At 34.4% G+C, this 20167-nt stretch overlaps 2 non-coding genes across 2 annotated transcripts; both read left to right on the top strand.

The window, feature by feature from the left end:
- Positions 1 to 2161: 2161 nt before the first annotated feature.
- Positions 2162 to 2268, top strand: LOC141676285 (small nucleolar RNA R71). The gene has a single exon (XR_012556883.1). It is a non-coding gene; the product is annotated as a small nucleolar RNA R71 (small nucleolar RNA).
- A 566-nt stretch (positions 2269 to 2834) lies between these two features.
- On the top strand, positions 2835 to 2941 carry LOC141676006 (small nucleolar RNA R71). The gene has a single exon (XR_012556621.1). It is a non-coding gene; the product is annotated as a small nucleolar RNA R71 (small nucleolar RNA).
- The last annotated feature ends 17226 nt before the right edge of the window (positions 2942 to 20167 follow it).

A 20167-nucleotide genomic window follows, 5' to 3' on the forward strand; every position in this document is an offset into this window, starting at 1 on the left:
CGCTCAGCATTGCTGTGCGGGCGCGCAGGACCATACTGGAAAATTTCCAGGTTTGCTCCGTTTCTTCGCCGTAATCTGCCCGTTCTTTTCCTCTCGCAATGGTGAACACATGCCAAGGCTTATTCTTGATGATTCCTCCTCCGAAATGCAACTAATACCCTGAAGTGCATAAACACTAGAAAAACGCATCAAATACACAAAATACTTGATTTCAAGACACCAATTTAAGCCATTTTAAGATGTTCTAAGTGGTATAAAATGCCACTTATCAATATACCACTTCACTTCATGCAGAAACTTCTTTCTTTGAGCATACGACAAGTCGGGAGGCATGATATTACTCACAAGGTAGTTCACAATGTCTGTAAACCACGGTTCCTCGTCTTGCACTCCAAAAAGCTGCTCATCGAGAAAAGACTCATTGATTAATGTCTTGTCCAGTGAAGTAGCACTTGGATCTTCTAAACGCGAGAGATGATCAGCGACTTGATTCTCAGTCCTCTTTCCCGTCCTTGATCTCTAACTCAAATTCTTGAAGCAAAAGAACCCATCTGATCAATCTAGGCTTCGAGTCCTTTTTCGAGACGAGATAACGAATTACCGCGTGATCAGTGAAAACTGTCACTTTAGTCCTAAGTAGATCAGATCGAAATTTCTCAAAACCATATAAAATAGCCAAAAGTTCTTTCTCCGTAGTAGTATAATTCAGTTGAGCACCATTCAGGGTCTTACTAGCGTAGTAGACCACATGAAGTATATTATTAAATCAGCAGGGAAGATGAGTTTATCAACCTTGACCAAGACATCCTCCACAATACCTCGCGAATATGTAATAGAACGATCGGCCAACTGTAAAGTCATATAAGTCGGTTTTGGATCAGGCAAGTCTAACTGCTTGAAGATTGATAAGGGCATCAGATTGATGCTAGCTCCCAAGTCACATAAGCATTTGTCGAAAGACACTTTTCCAATAGTACACGGAATAGTGAAGCTTCCAGGATCTTTAAGCTTCGGAGGTAACTTCTGCTGCAGCACAGTACTGCACTCCTCCATGAGAGTGACAGTCTCTAACTAATCTAGCTTCACTTTCCGAGAGAGAATACCTTTTATAAACTTTGCGCAACTAGGCATCTGCTCAAGAGCCTCAGCGAAAGGTATGTTGATATGAAGTTTCTTGAACACCTCCAGAAACTTCTCAAATTACTTATCCAGCTTTTTCTTCTACAGCCGCTTAGGAAAAGGCCGTGAAGGATAGATCTGGTTCTCCCCTGTATTACCCTCAGGAGGAGTGTGCTCAACAGTAGTCTTCCTTGGTTCCACTTCTGCTTCTTGCTGCTCTACTTCTTCTTCAGCCCCAGCTTGTTCATTCGAAACTTGAGTTTGTTCGGGATTCGCAACCTTCCCAGACCTCAAAGCAATTGCCTTCACCTGTTCCTTAGCTTCCCTCTTTCCTGGCACTTTAGTGTCACTAGGTAGTGTACCAGGTTGATGATTTAGCAAGGCATTGACAATTTGTCCAATTTGATTTTCCAAGGTCTTGATAGAAATAACTTGGCTTTTGCACATAAGCTTCAACTCTTCTAATTCAGATTTTTCATTAGCTTGTTACAGCTGAAGTTGTTGTCTTGGTGCATATTGCGATTGCTGAAAACCAGGGGGGTTGTACTGCTTTGCTGGGTACTGCTGATAAGGCTGTTGAACCGCATTCTAAGTGTTGTTCCAGCTGAAATTAGGATGATTGCGGTTGTTGGGATGATAGGTGGCTGGCAAAGGGTGTTGCGATCGCTGAAAGTTGCTCACGAACTGAGTTGATTCACTAGAAATAACACACTGATCAGTCTCATGGGCCCCAACACAAAGCTCACGGACACTAGTGATTTGACTAACTCCATAATTAGCCAAAGAGTCCACCTTCATCGTCAAAGCCTTAAGTTGGGAAGCTATAGCAGTTGCTACATCCAACTCCAGAATTTCTGCTACTTTTCCCTGAGTCAGTCTCTGGGAAGGATTCTGGTATTTATTAGCAACCATCAGTTCAATTAATTCATAAGCTTCATTACAGCTTTTAGCCCACAAGGCTCCTCCTGATGCTGCATCGAGCATGGGTCTAGACGTAGCACCCAATCCATTGTAGAAACACATTATAATCATCCAATCAGGCATGCCATGGTATGGGCACTTCCTTAGCATCTCCTTATATCGATCCCAAGCCTCATACAAAGATTCTCCAGTTTGCTGTGCAAATTGAGTAAGAGCATTCCTGATTTTTCATTAGCTTGTTACAGCTGAAGTTGTTGTCTTGGTGCATATTGCGATTGCCGAAAACCAGGGGGTTGTACTGCTTTGCTGGGTACTGCTGATAAGGCTGTTGAACCGCATTCTAAGTGTTGTTCCAGCTGAAATTAGGATGATTGCGGTTGTTGGGATGATAGATGGATGGCAAAGGGTGTTGCGATCGCTGAAAGTTGCTCACGAACTGAGCCGATTCACTAGAAATAGCACACTGATCAGTCTCATGGGCCCCAACACAAAGCTCACAGACACTAGTGATTTGACTAACTCCATAATTAGCCAAAGAGTCCACCTTCATCGTCAAAGCCTTAAGTTGGGAAGCTATAGCAGTTGCTACATCCAACTCCAGAATTTCTGCTACTTTTCCCTGAGTCAGTCTCTGGGAAGGATTCTGGTATTTATTAGCAACCATCAGTTCAATTAATTCATAAGCTTCATTATAACTTTTAGCCCACAAGGCTCCTCCTGATGCTGCATCGAGCATGGGTCTAGACGTAGCACCCAATCCATTGTAGAAACACTTTATAATCATCCAATCAGGCATGCCATGGTATGGGCACTTCCTTAGCATCTCCTTATATCGATCCCAAGCCTCATACAAAGATTCTCCAGTTTGCTGTGCAAATTGAGTAAGAGCATTCCTGATTGCAGCAGTCTTCGCCATAGGGAAGAATTTAGTGAGAAACTTTTGAGCAAGATCTTCCCAAGTAGTGATAGACCCTGGTGATAGAGAATGTAACCAACACTTAGCTTTATCCCTAAGAGAGAATAGGAAGAGTCGCAGCTTGATAGCATCTTCAGTCACACCATTGAACTTGAAAGTGTCGCAGATTTCGATGAAATCCCTGATGTGCATGTTGAGGTCTTCTGTAGGAGAACCCCCAAACTGAACTGAGTTCTGTATCATCTGAATCATGCTTGATTTGATCTCAAAAGTGTTAGCCGAAATGGCTGGTCTGATGATGCTCGATTGAATATCATTGACCTTAGGCTGAGAATAGTCCATCAGAGCCTTAGGAATTTCTGCTTGATCTCCCATCACTACTAAAACTGGTTCCTCGACTTTCTTTTCTTCTTCTTCCTTCTCTTCGTCCTCAATAACTTCCCTACGAACCACTACAACTTCTTTCTCGGCTTTATCCTGATTTCTCTTACGAGACCGAGAACGCGTATGCATACACGCTCGCTAGAGTACCTGAAATAAGACAAGGAAACAGATAAGTAACAATGTCCGAGTCAATGAACTTTAACGACCACTGATGATAAACACATAAACTAAAAATTAACACCGAGTCCCCGGCAGCGGCGCCAAAAACTTGTTAGTCGCTAAACACGCGCTAATAATACACGCAAGTATACGCGTTCGTAAGTAGTATAAGATATAAATCAGATTCGTTCCCACAGAGACTCTTGGTTAATTTAAGATTATGTACCTATGCAACAATCGGATGGTTATTATCCAATGCTATGATGAATAACAAGTTGAGATTGTTTTTAACTAAACTTAATCTAACAATTATAACTAAGAGAATAAGAATGGTTGAATTAATATATATATGACAAACATGGGATTCTAACTTCATTAAGTACTTCATTCAATAGCCTTTTCGTTCTTAACCTTAGCATGTAATGGTGATGACACTAACCAGATAACACGAAACTGATAAACGACAACTTTTGTTGTACGAGTACCATACTACCAGACATCCACAAAAGAGATATAAGCTAAATAGACACCAATTATATTGAGACCCTATATGTCTATATAATTTGACAATATAACGGTTTAATGAACAAGTTATTTATCATGATTACATAGGGCAAGTAAGATGGTTGAAATTACCTACGAATCATGCATATCAATACATGAACCTATGCTAGCATGGCAAGTTCTAAATCCTTAAATTCACTTTCGCTTCATTAAGAATTAACACGCTATCTTATAAGTTCGCGACGCTCATAAAATGAATAAGCACAACCAATACTAGGTTATCATACAATCACCACACACTAAGGCATCGAAACAAATCAACTAAAGAAATCCATAAATAAATCCGCTAGAAGCCCACGATAACGATTAGACTATGATCAGACTCATCATCAACGTGGGTTCCAATGAAAGCATGGTATAATAAACGTAGTCTTTATATCGAATAATAAATAAAGTGCGAAACAAGTGTATAGGTTCAAGAATAAGAAAACTAGCATCTAACGTTACAACTTAAACAAAGAATCACAAGTTAAAACTAGATCTTCTTCGCCTTGGTTGAATTGTGCTAAAATAGTCTTCTTACACCTTCTCCTTGTGCTCGGGTGCGTCTCTTTGTAAAAAACGAGCTTATTTATGTATATATAGCAGCCCCATGTAGAGTAGAAGTCTTCTGGATCAAAATCAGAATAGAAACAAAATTTCTTTTCTCGACCTGGCGTGGGCGCGCGCTTCAATAGCGCGGGCGCCCTGAGTTTCTGGACTTTGGGTGCGGCCGCGCGCTATCACAGCGCGGGCGCGCTGACCTCCTGATTAAAATTCTGACTTCTTCTTTTTTCCTTGCTGATTTGAGCTGGTCTTCCACAAGCTTTTATTCCAACACCTTCCTAAGACCAAATTAGCACCAAAACAATGCTAATTCACCTGATTACCTGGAGAATGCCTGAAAATACAAAAACACTAGAAAACTCATTAAAACACCAATAACTTGAGTACAAATACACCAATTCAAAGCTTTACGGAGCGTAATAAAGTGTCATAAATGCCACTCAACACTCTGCAAATTCATACAAACTGTTTTGTTCCATAAGCCACAAAGATAATTCAAATTCAAGAAAACACATTCACCCCCTCTGTGTTGCATTTCGTACCTAACAAATTGGGTGGCCATGAATGTAGTTACGTTATTATGCGTTATATAAAAGAGATAACCCAAGATAAGAAATTGACTTTTCTCACCAATGCACCAAGTTAAACTTTGACCTATCCATTTCGTTTCCGGTAAAAAATCAATATGTACATAAGTTAGTCAATATAGGGATACATAACAAAAATCTATCGAATGAAAAATATTTAATTTTAGGAAAATAATATACAATGTTATGAAGTTATTATAAAAAAAGATTAGAATAATAAACGAAATAAATTTTAAAATGATTTGAAAGACGTATTACTACAAAATTATCCTCGAATTCCGAAAAAATAGCTTGTGAATATTAGTAGTTAGTCTTTACGATATATGAATTATTTTCATATCGCATCCCTGATTGATGCTCTTTTGAGTAAAAATAGATATTGATTGATTGTCAGTGCTACTACGACTACAATATATAAATAATTGCAAATTATTTGTTAGATAATTATATTTTTTGAATAATCATAAATGCATGTTATTTGAGTGTTTATTGGCTAACGATTAGGCATATACATAACTAAGATATCTAGCATATAAATAAACGAGATCAACCTAATTTACTTAAAAATATAACAAATAATAATATACATATACACACACACATACTTTATCTCTATTTTAAAAAGATTAAATGTTAATGTTTTATTCAGATTTATTGATACACTGAAAGAGAATAATAAAAGACTTTTATGTTGTGAAAATGGGAATGATAAATTAAATATAAGTTTTTTTCAAAGTGTTAAAAATGATGTGCATTATGTCAATTTTAATTGATGAATTATAACTTTGATAATGATCTGACATCTTATAAAATTAATTTTGTATAATAGATTAGATTAAAAACTAAGAACACGGACGAGTCAACTTTATTTAATGAATTATGGCATTAACAATGACATATAATCAACAAAAAATGTTGAATAAAAAAATAACATTTTTCATAAAAATAAACTTAGATTAAAGATGGTGTAAATTCTATTTTGTTGAATATTACGATTGCGGGTCTTGACGACTTTAGTTATGCACCAGATCCTTTTAAATTGAGCAAGGTACTTGTAAATTATTAATGACTTTAGTTATACAATAGCTCATTACTCATGATTTATTTAACCAAAACTCTATAATTTTACTCGACTCTGCATTAAACTTATGCGTTAATTTTTGGTTTACTTTTTATCAATATACTGACAACATTCTGTGGATTAATTTAAAATCCTTTCCTTTTAAACGTACAGTAACTATCCAACTTGTATTCATTCAATAAATATAAATTACACAACACAAATAAAAAAATATGTAATTTAATTAATGAGCTATATTAAAAACGTTGTGTATGTTGTTAATGACTTACATGAAAATCATACACGTTGATAAACACTCAACTTGTATTTAATAAAGAACAAATAAACTTTGTTTAGATGTATAAGACACACCTCTACCGTCCTCCTAAATTGAGATTTCATCCGAGTTGTGCTTCTAAATATATAAATTATTTTACTATTATTAGTATATACTTAGTCTTAATTGTAATATCGCCCTTAAAGTATAACATGTCGTACACATGAATTCTTAAACAAAAAAGTTGTATTTCTTAACCTTTTAACTATAATTTTTGTACACTTTAACCCTTTTGCTAAATTATTTTTCAAAATTACCCTCACAGTTGTATATTTTTGTCCCTTAACTGCGAGTTTTGTATAATTTTACCCCTTTTAATTATGAGTTTTATATATTTTAACCCTTTAATAATTTTTATGTACTTGTATTAATTTTTTAAATAGATGGTTTGAATTTACTTACTATATAAAAATATAAAAATATTATTTATCATATTAATTAGTTTATATAATGTAACTAATTATATCCTATATATAATTGGAGTAATTGGAGTAAGGCAGTGTTCTAAAAAGCAAAAATCGGGATTAATCGGTGGAGGGACCTTTCAGTGATTAATCGGATAATCGGTGATCAATCGGATTGATTAATCTGAGCATTAATCGGAAGTAATTTATTTAATAAATAATAATAAATAATTCTATTTAAATGTCACTAACCTTCAATAAGATTTACAAAAATAAAATCACATAACATTAATTCAATACTGATGTTTAAATGGTAAAATTTACAATAAAAAACCACCATCACTAGTACATAATTGACAGTTAAGTAGTTTATACTAATTAATTACTATTGACTACTCACTAGTAACTAATTGGTATTCAGAAAATTACTACCTACTAGTTAATCGATCAAGCAAGCGAGTTGAGTGTTAAGTTTTGGAAATAATTCAATTAGGGATTTGTGTAAAAGATTTAGGAATATAAGAATATACAATTGTTTTTATATGTAAAAGAGTCAATATATTAATATATTATTATTATTTATTAATTATTAAATGTTAAATGTTAATTATTATTTTCAAAAAACTTTAAACTTTTTTTAAAAAATATATTTTTAAAAAATTTCAAAGTTTGACCGATTCGACCGATTTTTGACCCGATTTGACCGATTTTTCCCGAATTGCCCGACTTTTGACCGATTTTCTAAAAAACCGTACTTTGACCCGATTAACGATTAATCAAGACGGGACCCGTCCGAACTCCGATTAATCGGCCGATTAATCGGTTAATCGGCCGATTTTTAGAACACTGGAGTAAGGGAGCTAACATTAATCGGCCGATTTTTAGAACACTGGAGTAAGGGAGTTAACATGTTACGGTTTGGTCGTCAGGAGGTTAGGTTGACATTGTAATTAGAAGAAGAGATATAAGGCTTACACAACAACAAACAGACCTATAATTGCACGACTCACCAAACGTACTCAAAATTATTTTTACACATATTATAATAATTTTAATAGTAGTTAGTAATCGATAAAATTTTAATCTATTAACATTTCAACTCAATAATACAACCAAAATTTACATAAAGCAAAAATAAATTCAAACCGAAAAATTGTAAAATAAGAAATTAAAGGTACTCCCTCCGTCCCACTGGATTGTTTACGTTACTTTTCGGCACGCTTTTCAATACTCGTTTAAAGTATACTTCCATAATATTTTTTTTTTTAAAAAAATTCTGAAAAAAAGTTTCATGTTTAAACTTCTATTCAATTTTTTTTTAAGAAAAAACATTATGAAACTATACTTTATTGAAACCTCGAAATACGTGCAAACAGTGTACGTAAACTATCCAGCGGGACGGAAGGAGTAATATATTAAAATGTCGTAATAAGTTAAAATTTAAAATAAAACTAAAACACAATACAAATTTATATATTAAAATGTTATAATAAGTTAAAATTTAAAATAAAACTAAAACACATTACAAATTTGTCATTTCATAAATATTTTAAGTAATATTAAATTAAAATTGAACTACATATAATTGGAGTACGGGAGTTAACGTGGTACGGTTTGGTCTTCAGGAGTTTGGGTTAACATTGTAATTAGAAGAAGAGACATAAGGCTTAGAAAGATTGCCCAAAATACACCACTTTTCAGCTTCAAGTGCCAAAAATACCCCCCGACGGGAAAACTGCCCAAAATATCCACTAAATACGAATGTTACAGATGCGTATTCTATTTTTAAAAAAAAATAGAAAGAATACGCATGTGAGACATGCGTATTATATGAGTGAATACGCATGATGGTAATGCGTATTCAGTGGGTATTTTGGGCGGTTTTCCCGCCGATGGGTATTTTGGGAAAATCTCCCCAAATGATGGGTATTTTGGTTTTTCACCCTCAGGCTTACACAACAACAAACACACCTATAATTAAACAACTCACCACACGTACTCAAAATTATTTTTTTACAATGTAAGATATTATAATAATTTTAATAGTAGTTAGCAATCGATAAAATTTAAATCTATTAACATTTCGACTCAATAATACAACCAAAATTTATATAAAGCCAAAATAAATTCAAACCAAAAAATTATAAAATAAGAAATTAAAGGTAAGATATTAAAATGTCGTAATAAGTTAAAGTTCAAAATAAAACTAAAACACATTACAAATTTGTATATTAAAATGTTATAATGTTAAAATTTTAAAAGAAAACAAAAACACATTGCAAATTTGTCATTTCATAAATATTTTAGGTAATTATAATTTAAGTAATATTAAATTAAAATTGAACTATATATAATTGCAGTACGGGAGTTAACGTGGTACGGTTTGGTCATGAGGATGTTAGGCTAACATTGTAATTAGAAGAAGAGACATAAGGCTTACACAACAACAAACTCACCTATAATTACACAACTCACCACACGTACTCAAAATTATTTTTTCACAATGTAAAGATATTATAATAATTTTAATAATAGTTAGCAATCGATAAAATTTAAATCTATTAACATTTCAACTCAATAATACAACAAAAATTTACATAAAGCAAAAATAAATTCAAACCAAAAAATTGTAAAATAAGAAATTAAAGGTAGGATATAAAAATATCGTAATATGTTAAAATTTAAAATAAAACTAAAATACATTACAAATTTGTATATTAAAATGTTATAATAAGTTAAAATTTAAAATAAAACTAAAACACATTGCAAATTTTTCATTTCATAAATATTTCAAGTAATTATATTTTTAAGTAATATTAAATTAAAATTGAAAATATTATTAATTTTTAAACCTTCCGTGAATTGAACGAGGTTTGTAAAATATTTTTTTGCAAGTTAACTCCGAAATCAAAAATTAGTTATATATATAATATAGTATAGTAAAGTTATTGAGTGCAAAAATATATATTTATTTTAAAATTAAAATAAAACATAAATTTTATGAGAGATGACTAAATTAATTAATGAAGATCAATTTTATTTTTTAAATATCAATTCATAAATTTTCAAATTTAAAAATATTAATTATAATATAAATAAACTCATACTAAAAATTTTCAAAGCATTTCGTGCATCGCACGGATATAAAGCTAGTTTAAATAAGTTATCATATTCTAATTTTGATTTTTTTATTATAACTAGTAATTTAAATAAAAAATGATAAAAAAATGATTTACGAAATGTTGCTCTTTAAGAAATGTACGATTACCAACATTATAACCCTCGATGGAGTGAACAAATCTCATAGTTGAAGGCGTTAGTCCCTTAACAATATAACAAGAATTACAGAAGGGGGGTTGAATGGAATTTTTGAAACTTTTTCTTGAATAAAAATTGTTCTAACTCAATTATATATATCAGTGTGAATTGATTAGCAGAATGCGGAATAATCACTTGAAATGAATCAAAACACAAGTAATTAAAAACACAAGTCTTTAAAAACTTTCTGGTGGATTTGAATGATTCCACCAGAGATATATAATATATATCGAGAGAACTCTGTGTGCAAAAAGCTCACAACTGCTTACAAATGAACAACTAAGAATACAGAGAAATAATGAGAATTCAGCTTACAAATGTTTCTCTCTTGGTTGCTTGGTTTCTTAGTTAGTCGTTCTATTTGCTACTTTTTGGTTTATATATCACCAGGATTACAAAGCAATAAGACAAGATAAAAAAACAAAAACTATCGAGTCTATTACAATGCTACTTCATTACTCTATTCCAGCATCTTTGAATATCTTCATAATAGCATGGAAATGGCAATGCTTCTTTGTTCTCGAGAACCCAGTTGAATAGGCTACCACATTCCATTTGCATACACTCGACGCATGTGACTGTGTTGTCACTGTCAACAGATATTTGAATTCTTTATCCGTCGGGTTTATGATCATCCATCGAGTTAATGATCATCCGTCGGGTTGTTGATCATCCGTCGAATTCATTGTTGTTTATCTATCGGGTAGCAATCAGGCACTAGACTTCATTTCATCTATGCAGAATTACAAGACATCATCTATGTACAATTAAACAATTAATCAACCTATTCTGCATATCTAGTTAAAGTCAACATGACTTAAGTACTACTACAGATTCTAAATAATGTGTATGCAGAAACGTGCTACAGACTTATTGTTACATAAGCTACTCACTCGATGGATAATAAATTATCATCCGTCGGGACTATATTGAGTCATCCGTCGGGACTATAATCTTTATCCGTCAAGTTCTACAATTTCACTAAGTAAAATCTACCAGGGTGATTTGTTAATGAAATCATCAAGTTCACAACATATACACAATAATCTCCCCCAATTTATGTCTACTGTAATTGTAGTCATAAATTAAGAGATACTTGATGATAACAAAACATCCTAAAAAATACAACTTTGAAAGTAGATAGATAAAACTGTAAAGTGCTTCAATTAACAAAATGTACAAAGTTTAGCTCACAGTCATTTTCAAGGTGCTCCTCTAGCCTGAGCAGATTTATCTAGTTCCTTGAAGGTCTGGATCTCTTTCCAAGCTTTCTGTTGTTTTCTTCTATCTGATTTTGGTGCTGTCTGTGGAATTCCAGTTCATCAGATTCTGAGAGATTTAACTTTTCTTGCATCTCCAAGAGAGTCTCATTGCTAGAGATGCTCAATTGGTCTTCTAATCTGAAACATCTTCTCACTCCTTTGTCATCCATGAACTCCATCAGTCAGTAGGGCCTTAGATGCACTCTTCTCCCTGTGTAAGGGATAATTAGAGTCTTTGGGAGTGCATCTTTAGCTCTAACACTCCTTAGTTCTTCAATATTCTTTAGAACCAATCTTCTTGCAGTAACATTGAACCCAAAGTTCTTCTTGAAAGATGAATAAACCTTAATCAGTACAGTTTGGCTTTCTTGAAGGATCCTGTGAAGTGGCCACTGAATCTCCTTTCCTCCCTTGTACTTGAAAACTAACCTTTTAGGTAGGTTTCTGTATGCATCAATTCCTCTCACTTCATCTAGTTCATCTAGATAGAGGTTTAAATCAGAAAACTCCTTGATGTCGCATAAGTACAGGTAATCTCCTTTATTGGCTTTAGATTGAGCTTTGACTAGAGATTTGGATTTGAGAGGTGACAACTTCACTTTCTTGACTGCTCTTGACTTTGTTCTTTTTGTCTTGCTAAGGATTGGTAAATTGAAGTCAGGAATTGGTATGTTCTCCCATTCTATTGGCTCATCCTTAGGCACAATAGGTTTACCATGAATGTTCCTGTAAGGATCCACCACCTTGATATCTTCAAATACCACAAAGGGTTTTGATGCTTGAGTTGTAGTTGGAGTGGATTCCTTGGGAAACTGATTCTCCAATTCCTTATCAACAATGTCCAGTTTTCTTTTGGTTCTTTTAGCCAATTCCTTGATTCTTGGAGCTTTCTTCTGTTGTTCAACTTGCTTCTTTGGATCTTGAGATTCAATGATTTCAGATGGCTAAGCAGGAATTTGTTGTGATGAATTTACAGCATGTAGCTTGACCAAGATTGCAATTTGCTCTTTCTTTTATTTAGCCTTTTTAGCATCTAGAGCAGCTTGCTTCTTTTCCTACTTCAATCTGGCCTTTTCTTCTCTCTTTGCTTCAGCAAATTGAGGGTGTCCAGCCACTACACAAATTTCTTTCCCAACCCTGAAAACTTTAGCAATTCTCTTTTTCAAAGCTGAATTAGTTGGATCTTTGTAGAAAGCAATTGACCTTGACAGAAGCTTCTTTTCATCAGGCTTAGGTGTCTCATACACAGTATCCAAAGGGTTCTTCAATGATAACTTTGGGTAGTTCACCCTTGGTTTCAGAATTATTTCAGCCTTTGGAGATTTGATGCATGATAACTGTCCCCTTTCCAGAAAGTTCATGCTCATCTCATTCACAGAAATCTGTTTGATTTGAGAGTGATGGATGGCTGACTTTTCTGGCTCCTTTACTAGTCCAAATTTCCTTTGTATATCCTCATCAATCTTCTCCTAGTTGATTGGCTTCAACTACTTCATTTCAGCTGCTCTAATGTTGGTTGCTGCTGCATTTATCTGATCTATTTGTCTATAACTGGTGGCTTTGAGATAGTAATTGAAGGCACAATTACTATACTGATTTGAATTTGAAGCCTCTCCCCCTCACTTGGTCCTTTCTCCCCCTTTTTGTTATCATCAAGTTGAGTAGAGGAGGAGGTTTGAGCAGCCACCAGTTTTTGAAGTAAATCTGTCTGTTGGGCTTGATGAAGATGAATGGCTGTTAAAGATGTTTCCATGGATGACATTCTTGTATCCAAGGCATCTATCTTGGTTGCAAGATCAGAATTTTTCCTTAATTGCCTCTTGATGTCAAGCATTGTAGCTTCTAGAAGCTTAGAATCCATCTTGTCTGAAATGGCCTTCTTCATCTCCTCAATATCACCCTTGATAATGTTTACATCCCTAGCATGTTGGAAGCCTTAAATTTGTTGAAGTTGCAGAGAGGCTAGATGTGCCTGAAGGAGTTTCTTGGTGCTGGCATTTGTAGTGGTTTGAAGAGCAGTATTTGTCTGATTGATTAGTTGGATCAGGGTTGTCTTGAAGTAGAGCTCATCACAGTGCTTTGAAAATGCCCATGATGGCATACCTAATCTTGAACTGGAACCTACTTCTCCCCCTATGTCCATTTCTTCATCTTCACTATCCCCACTTCCATCACCAAAGAAATCAGCTGAACCACCAGTCTCATAATCCACATCACCAGCTGTAGAAGGAAAAGCTGTGATGGCATCCTTAGCTCTTAGCATAGACTGTGTGGTATGCACCAGATTGAGCATCCTTTCTGCATTGTCATTGCCCTGTTCAGCTAGAAGTTGATAAGCTGGAACAGGGTGAGTAAATGCCTCAGCATCAAGGGAGGTGGAATCTATAAAAACTTGAGGTTGCTGAGATAGTCCCTCCCTGTCTGTATCCTGGCAATGACATCCATCCTTATAGCTCCAGCACCTGCATTTCTCTCGTTTTTTCTCTTTTGTTGCATCAGGGTCTCACCCTGGCTCCCCACCCTCACACCCTCACCTTCACTATCTAAGGTGGGACTCCTCTCACTCTCTTTTGCCAGTCTTGAAGAAATGAACTGCATAGTTTCACTCATTTCCTCTCCTTTTTCCTGGGAGCAACCCAGACTCTCACTCAAAACACTCTTCTCTCTCAATCATAATAGTGACTGTACAACCATTAATTCTTCTGCACTTGAAATAAATGAAGTTTGAGGTGGTGCAGAGACACTCGACGGATAAGGAATATCCACCGGGTTGGTGATTTTGCTAACCGACGGATAACTGCTGTTAAGCTTATCCGTCGGGATACAGTCATTACTCGACGGATGAGCAATATCCATCGAGAGAGTAGAAATGAATGAACTTGGAATAGAAACTATTGTGGACTCTATGCTGATTGATGATATTTTGGGCACAGATGATTCAACAGTTCCTGAAAGAATTGGCAAGTGAGCCAACAAATCATCTAAAAGATGATGCTCACTTGTACTAGATTTTGGCTTCCCCAACAAAGTTAAAGAAGGGGAATCAGGAATTGATGTGTTTATCATATCCACATCCAGAGAGTTTATGGGTGAGTTAGGTGTTTGAGGTGCTTCTATTACTAGATATTTTGGTTGTGACTCCACATTTATTGGAGCCAGATCAAACTGAATTTGTGAAGGTGCAGTGACTGTGTCTTTAGCACCAGTTTGCACAGTGTGTGTACCCTGCGCATCGTCAAGGGTTTTAGATTTCTTCTTTCTGGCATAAGTTTGGGGTGAGCTTGTGTCCCTAACCCTCTTGACCTGTGCTCTTGGTTGAGAGCTATGTTCAATAGCTACATCATTTTGGGAGGATGCAGCTAGAAATGAGCTTTTATCCCTTTTAAGCACTGCAATTTATTGGGAAACTGCAGTGTGGATAGGCTGGGAACCACTCAACTCTCCATCCTTATCCTTAGGGTTTCTTTTATGTTCACCCATTCCCTCACCTGCCTTACCCATCTGCACACCACCCTCTTTGGTTTTGGTGGATTTTACAACTGGCATCTTTTGAGAGATACCAGAGGGGGCTTTCTTTGATTTGGATTTAGAAATTTTTGCTGGTTTGGTAGCTTGGGTAGGCAACTATTGGGTCATTAACACAGTTTCCATAGCTACACTGGAACTCAAAGAAACTTGTGAGGTTGGAATAGCAGGGATAGATGAACTTACCTCACTTACCTGAGGTGCTTCCATTGCAGGAAAATAGAACAGTGGCACCTCCTTGTGATGATTAGCCCTATTCAAATCTGCAATGATCCTTCTCTCTTGAACCCAACAATCTAATTTATTGTTAGGGTTCTCAAGCACAATTCCCTCAGAGAGGTGGTTAGCCAATATCATAAAGAATCTAGCATAATACACATTCTTACCTCTCTTATTTAACTCTCCTAGTTTGAATCCCAACTCAAATAAAACAAGGTCACTAAAATTATAGAACCTATCTGTAACTAGCATGTATAGCATGTTAAGCATAGAGATATTGACTGAATCAAAATTACTGATTTTACCTGAAAAGACCTTTGTCACTACATCACACATAAAACTCCATTCTTTCCTAAGGCCCAATCTCCTAATGTCACTTAACTTAGAAGTAGAAAGAGCATAGTTCATGGAATTAAGCATGTTGATTATGTCAGTGTCAGTGTGTGGTAAGGTCACAATATTATCAGGAATCTTGAAACATGCTTTTATAACATCACTATTGATACATAATTCCTTACCTTTAATGGTGAGTGTGATTGTCTTATCTGTTGAGTTGTATGTAGCAGTGGTACACATCTCTTTAACAACTTCACAAAAGATTGTGGGTGATTCCAGCATGGCATAGCTAAGCTTGGAATTCTTCACAAAGTCCATCATCTCGTGATAGTCACAAGATTGCTGAATCCCCTTGTTTACTAGTGCAGTGAAATTGGTCTTCTCATAAATAAACCCAGTTTGAGACATAATCTTGACAACGGGCGCCATTGTTAGAGAATAAGAGCTTGAAGAGAGAGGTTAAGTGCTTTGAAAGAGAAAGAAATTGGAGCAGTTGATTTGAGAATGATAAAAGAAAAGCAATGGAAATGAAATAAGCTTTTATACTATCTCAAAAATAACTGTTAAAAATAATAAAGTAAAATAAAGTAACCAATGAAAATTGCCTAAAATAGCCATTTAAAAATAAATTGTAAAAATTCCACCCATTATCCGTCGTGTTATGCTTACAAACTGTAAGTATAATCGATGGATAATGTTCAGGAAATTAACGGCTAAGATTAAGACAATTCGACGGATGAGGATAAACTGTTATCCGTCGAGTCATAAAATATTCCAGAAAAATAATTGATTTTTATTAGCAAATTGTATACCGACGGATGATCAAACTCGATGGATAAAGACCATCCGTCGAGATGTAAATTTTGACTTAGCCAAAATTTCATCCAAGACTGAAAAATCAATTAAATTTCTGGCTGCATTACAACTTGCAAATTATCTCATAGAGATTTAAGAATAATTGAGCATACCTAATTCACTTACTAACCTTGAAAAGGTGGATTCATCCAGTGGTTTGGTAAAAATATCTGCAAGCTGCTTCTCACTTGGAACAAAATGTAGTTCCACAGTACCATTCATTACATGTTCCCTTATGAAGTGGTACTTGATGTCTATGTGCTTTGTCCTTGAATGTTGTACTGGATTTTCAGTGATGGCAATTGCACTTGTGTTATCACAGAATATAGGAATCCTTTCAACTTGCAGACCATAATCTAGCGATTGATTTTTCATCCATAAAATATGTGCAGAGCAACTGCCAGCAGCTGACAGTAATGTATTCAGCTTCAGTTGTAGAAGTAGAAACTGAATTTTGCTTTTTACTGAACCGGGACACAAGCTTGTTTCCTTGAAATTGACAGGTTCCTGTTGTACTTTTTCTATCAATTCTACAACCTGCATAATCTGCATCTGAATAACCAGTTATATCAAAACCAGAATCTCTAGGGTAACAAATGCCAAGTTTTGGTGTTCCCTTGAGATATCTGAAAATTCTCTTAATAGCTACTAAGTGAGATTCTCTAGGATCAGCCTGAAATCTAGCACATAAACATGTAGCAAACATTATATCTGGCCTACTAGCTGTTAAGTACAGAAGTGAGCCAACCATGCCCCTATAACTTGAAATATCCACAGACTTTTCAGTAGTGTTTAATTCAAGTTTAGTTGTAGTGGCCATGGGAGTTTTTGCAGATGTGCAATCCATTAGATCAAACTTCTTTAAAAGATCAAAAATATATTTAGTTTGACTAATGAATATTCCATCACTAACTTGCTTAACTTGCAAACCAAGAAAGTAAGTTAGTTCTCCCATCATACTCATTTCATACTTACTTTGCATCAATTTGGCAAACTTTTTTCAAAGTTTCTCATCTGTAGAGGCAAAAATAATGGCATATACATAAATTTGAACAAGTATACTAGAGCCATTTACATTTCTAAAGAATTAAGTTTTATCTATAGTACCTCTTGTGAAGTGATTTTCCAAAAGAAACTTTGATAAAGTGTCATACCAGGCTCTAGGTGTTTGCTTTAGTCCATAAAGAGCTTTCAAAAGATAATAGACATGTTCTGGAAAATTTGGATCTTCAAAACCAGGAGGTTGACTTGAAAGAGATGTGTCCTAAGTCCAATCATGTATGATGATATAGGAATAACTTTTATGTAATCTGTTTTGATTTCATTGATATTAATAAAAGACATGTTTTGGTTTTATTGGGGGCTTTATTTATTTAAGTGTTTAAATAAGATATACCATAGTTTAGAGTAAAGCTTTTTATGGATTATGATGAGATCATAATAATGAGACATAAAAGATGATAACTCTAAACTTAAATATTTCCTGGTCGTAGGATTACTAACCGGTAATTAGTAATCCACAAAGATCGGTATATACTATGCTTGCTTCATTATGAAGGATGTCTGTTCTCATAGACATTTGTGTGGTGACACTTTAGCTAGTATGTAGGTGCTTATTATAGAATAAGTTCACTGAACATGACTCACACAGCTGAACAACTGATGGAGTTCACTCATGTGTCAGCAGTTGTTCACATAGTGATAGTTGTACAAGTATCCTTAGACTTGAGGTCATCATAGTCATCTTGTGTACACTGAACTATGCTTTGGTTTAGTTCTTAGTCTCCAGGGACAATTATAAGGGCTCTAATGGGTATAGGAATTTGTACACGAAGATAGTGTATGATCAATAAAGGATCTACCCCTTCCAGTGAAGGAAGAGAATGTTCAATGCTGATCCACTTATGCTAGTTCAGGAATCTCTGGCCAGAGTGAATGAAATTAGAAATAAGTTTCTAATTTACATCATAATGAATGGGAAAGCAAATGATTAAATAAGATAGGCTTGACATAAGTTCCATGCCTTGTATTTAATCGTGACATTGCAGGGTGGAAGGAATTGATTGTACGGTAACTACTCACTAAATGGGTTCTTGGTATTCTAAGCAGTGAATTCGTATTATCCGGATAGTCGCGATATACTGAGAAGTATCCCTCACGATGTAGAATAAATATGATTAATTAATTAATCATATTTAATGAATTAGAGAATTTATATAAATAATGATAAAATAGTTTTATTATTATTTATTTCTACTACCGGCTTAATATTGAACCTACAGGGTCACACCATAAAAGAGAATGATTTAATGGTGGAGAAATTAATTAATAATGGCTGATAATTATTTGTTTATGAAATAAATAATTAATTAGCAGATTTAATAATTGATTAAATGAGATTTAATTAATTCTTAATATTATTAATTAAGAATTTAATTTTGGAAATTAAATCAAGTGAGAGAATTATTTTTCTAAAGTGTTTAGAAAATGGATTAATGATTAAAAGGTGTTTTAATTATTAGTTAATTGGTTAATAAGAATAATTAATTAAAGGGTTAATAATAATAATAATATTTTATGGAAAATTTTCAGTTGAAAATTTTGCCTATAAATATACTATTATAAACCTTATTTGCCTGAACCCAAATAGTTAACTCTAATTCTATAGTAGAACAAGAGGGAGACAACTAATTCTCTCAACCTCTTCCTCCTCCATCACATTGTACTCTTGGTGGATACCGGTGGAGTGCTTCACACTTGAGGAGCAGCTGCTAGGGATTTCCGTTCATCGTTCTTGGATCGTTATTAAAGACCTTCATCATTCCATTACCGTAAAGCTTCTTAAGGTAAACATACTAAACTACAAATTAAATATTATTTTTCGCATGGATCCTGCGGAGGGTTTCGTTTTTTTTTTAAGATTTAAATTTACGTTTTCATTGTGTTTATGTGTTAAAACCTTCAATGCCATCAGAGCTACTTGCGAAAAGTTTTTAATTCGTTTATGTGTTTAACTGTTTTCGATATATGAGCATGTACGTGATTCACCATGATTTGATGTTGATATAATATGCTTATATATGTATGGTTTTGAATATATGATATTCATGTGAGTTGTATAATTATAAGATGATTATGTAATTTGTATATATACTGATATATACATGATTTATGTTTGTTCTAATTATGAGAATCATATTAGATACGGATTCTGAATTGGCTGCTGCAGATTTGCTGAAATCTAGGTCTGGTGTCCGATTTACGCAAACGAATACCCTATTCCATAGGTAAACGAGCATCTGAATAAAACTGATAGCTATAGCTATCAACGACTCGTCTGTAAGGCGTTTGACGTCGTTTACTGCCCGTAAACAGTGATTCGTGTTTTTCTGATTTGATTCTGATTTTTCTGATTTTTGTCATATTTTTTTTTATGATTAGATCATGGACAATATGATATGTTAAGATCAGATTATGTGTTTTAACATGCTTTTATGTGTTGTATGAGCATGGTGGATGGTTATGGCCTTTCGACGTTAGTGTAATGGTTTTGGTTTTGGTTTTAAATACGACTTGCATGTCGTCAATCTTTGTAATCATAAATCTCGAATGTAACTCGAGTTATTCTTGTAAGTTCATTAGATTAGTTTTACTT

This window comes from Apium graveolens, chromosome 7 (assembly GCF_009905375.1).
Source record: "Apium graveolens cultivar Ventura chromosome 7, ASM990537v1, whole genome shotgun sequence".
Classification (NCBI taxonomy): domain Eukaryota; kingdom Viridiplantae; phylum Streptophyta; class Magnoliopsida; order Apiales; family Apiaceae; genus Apium; species Apium graveolens.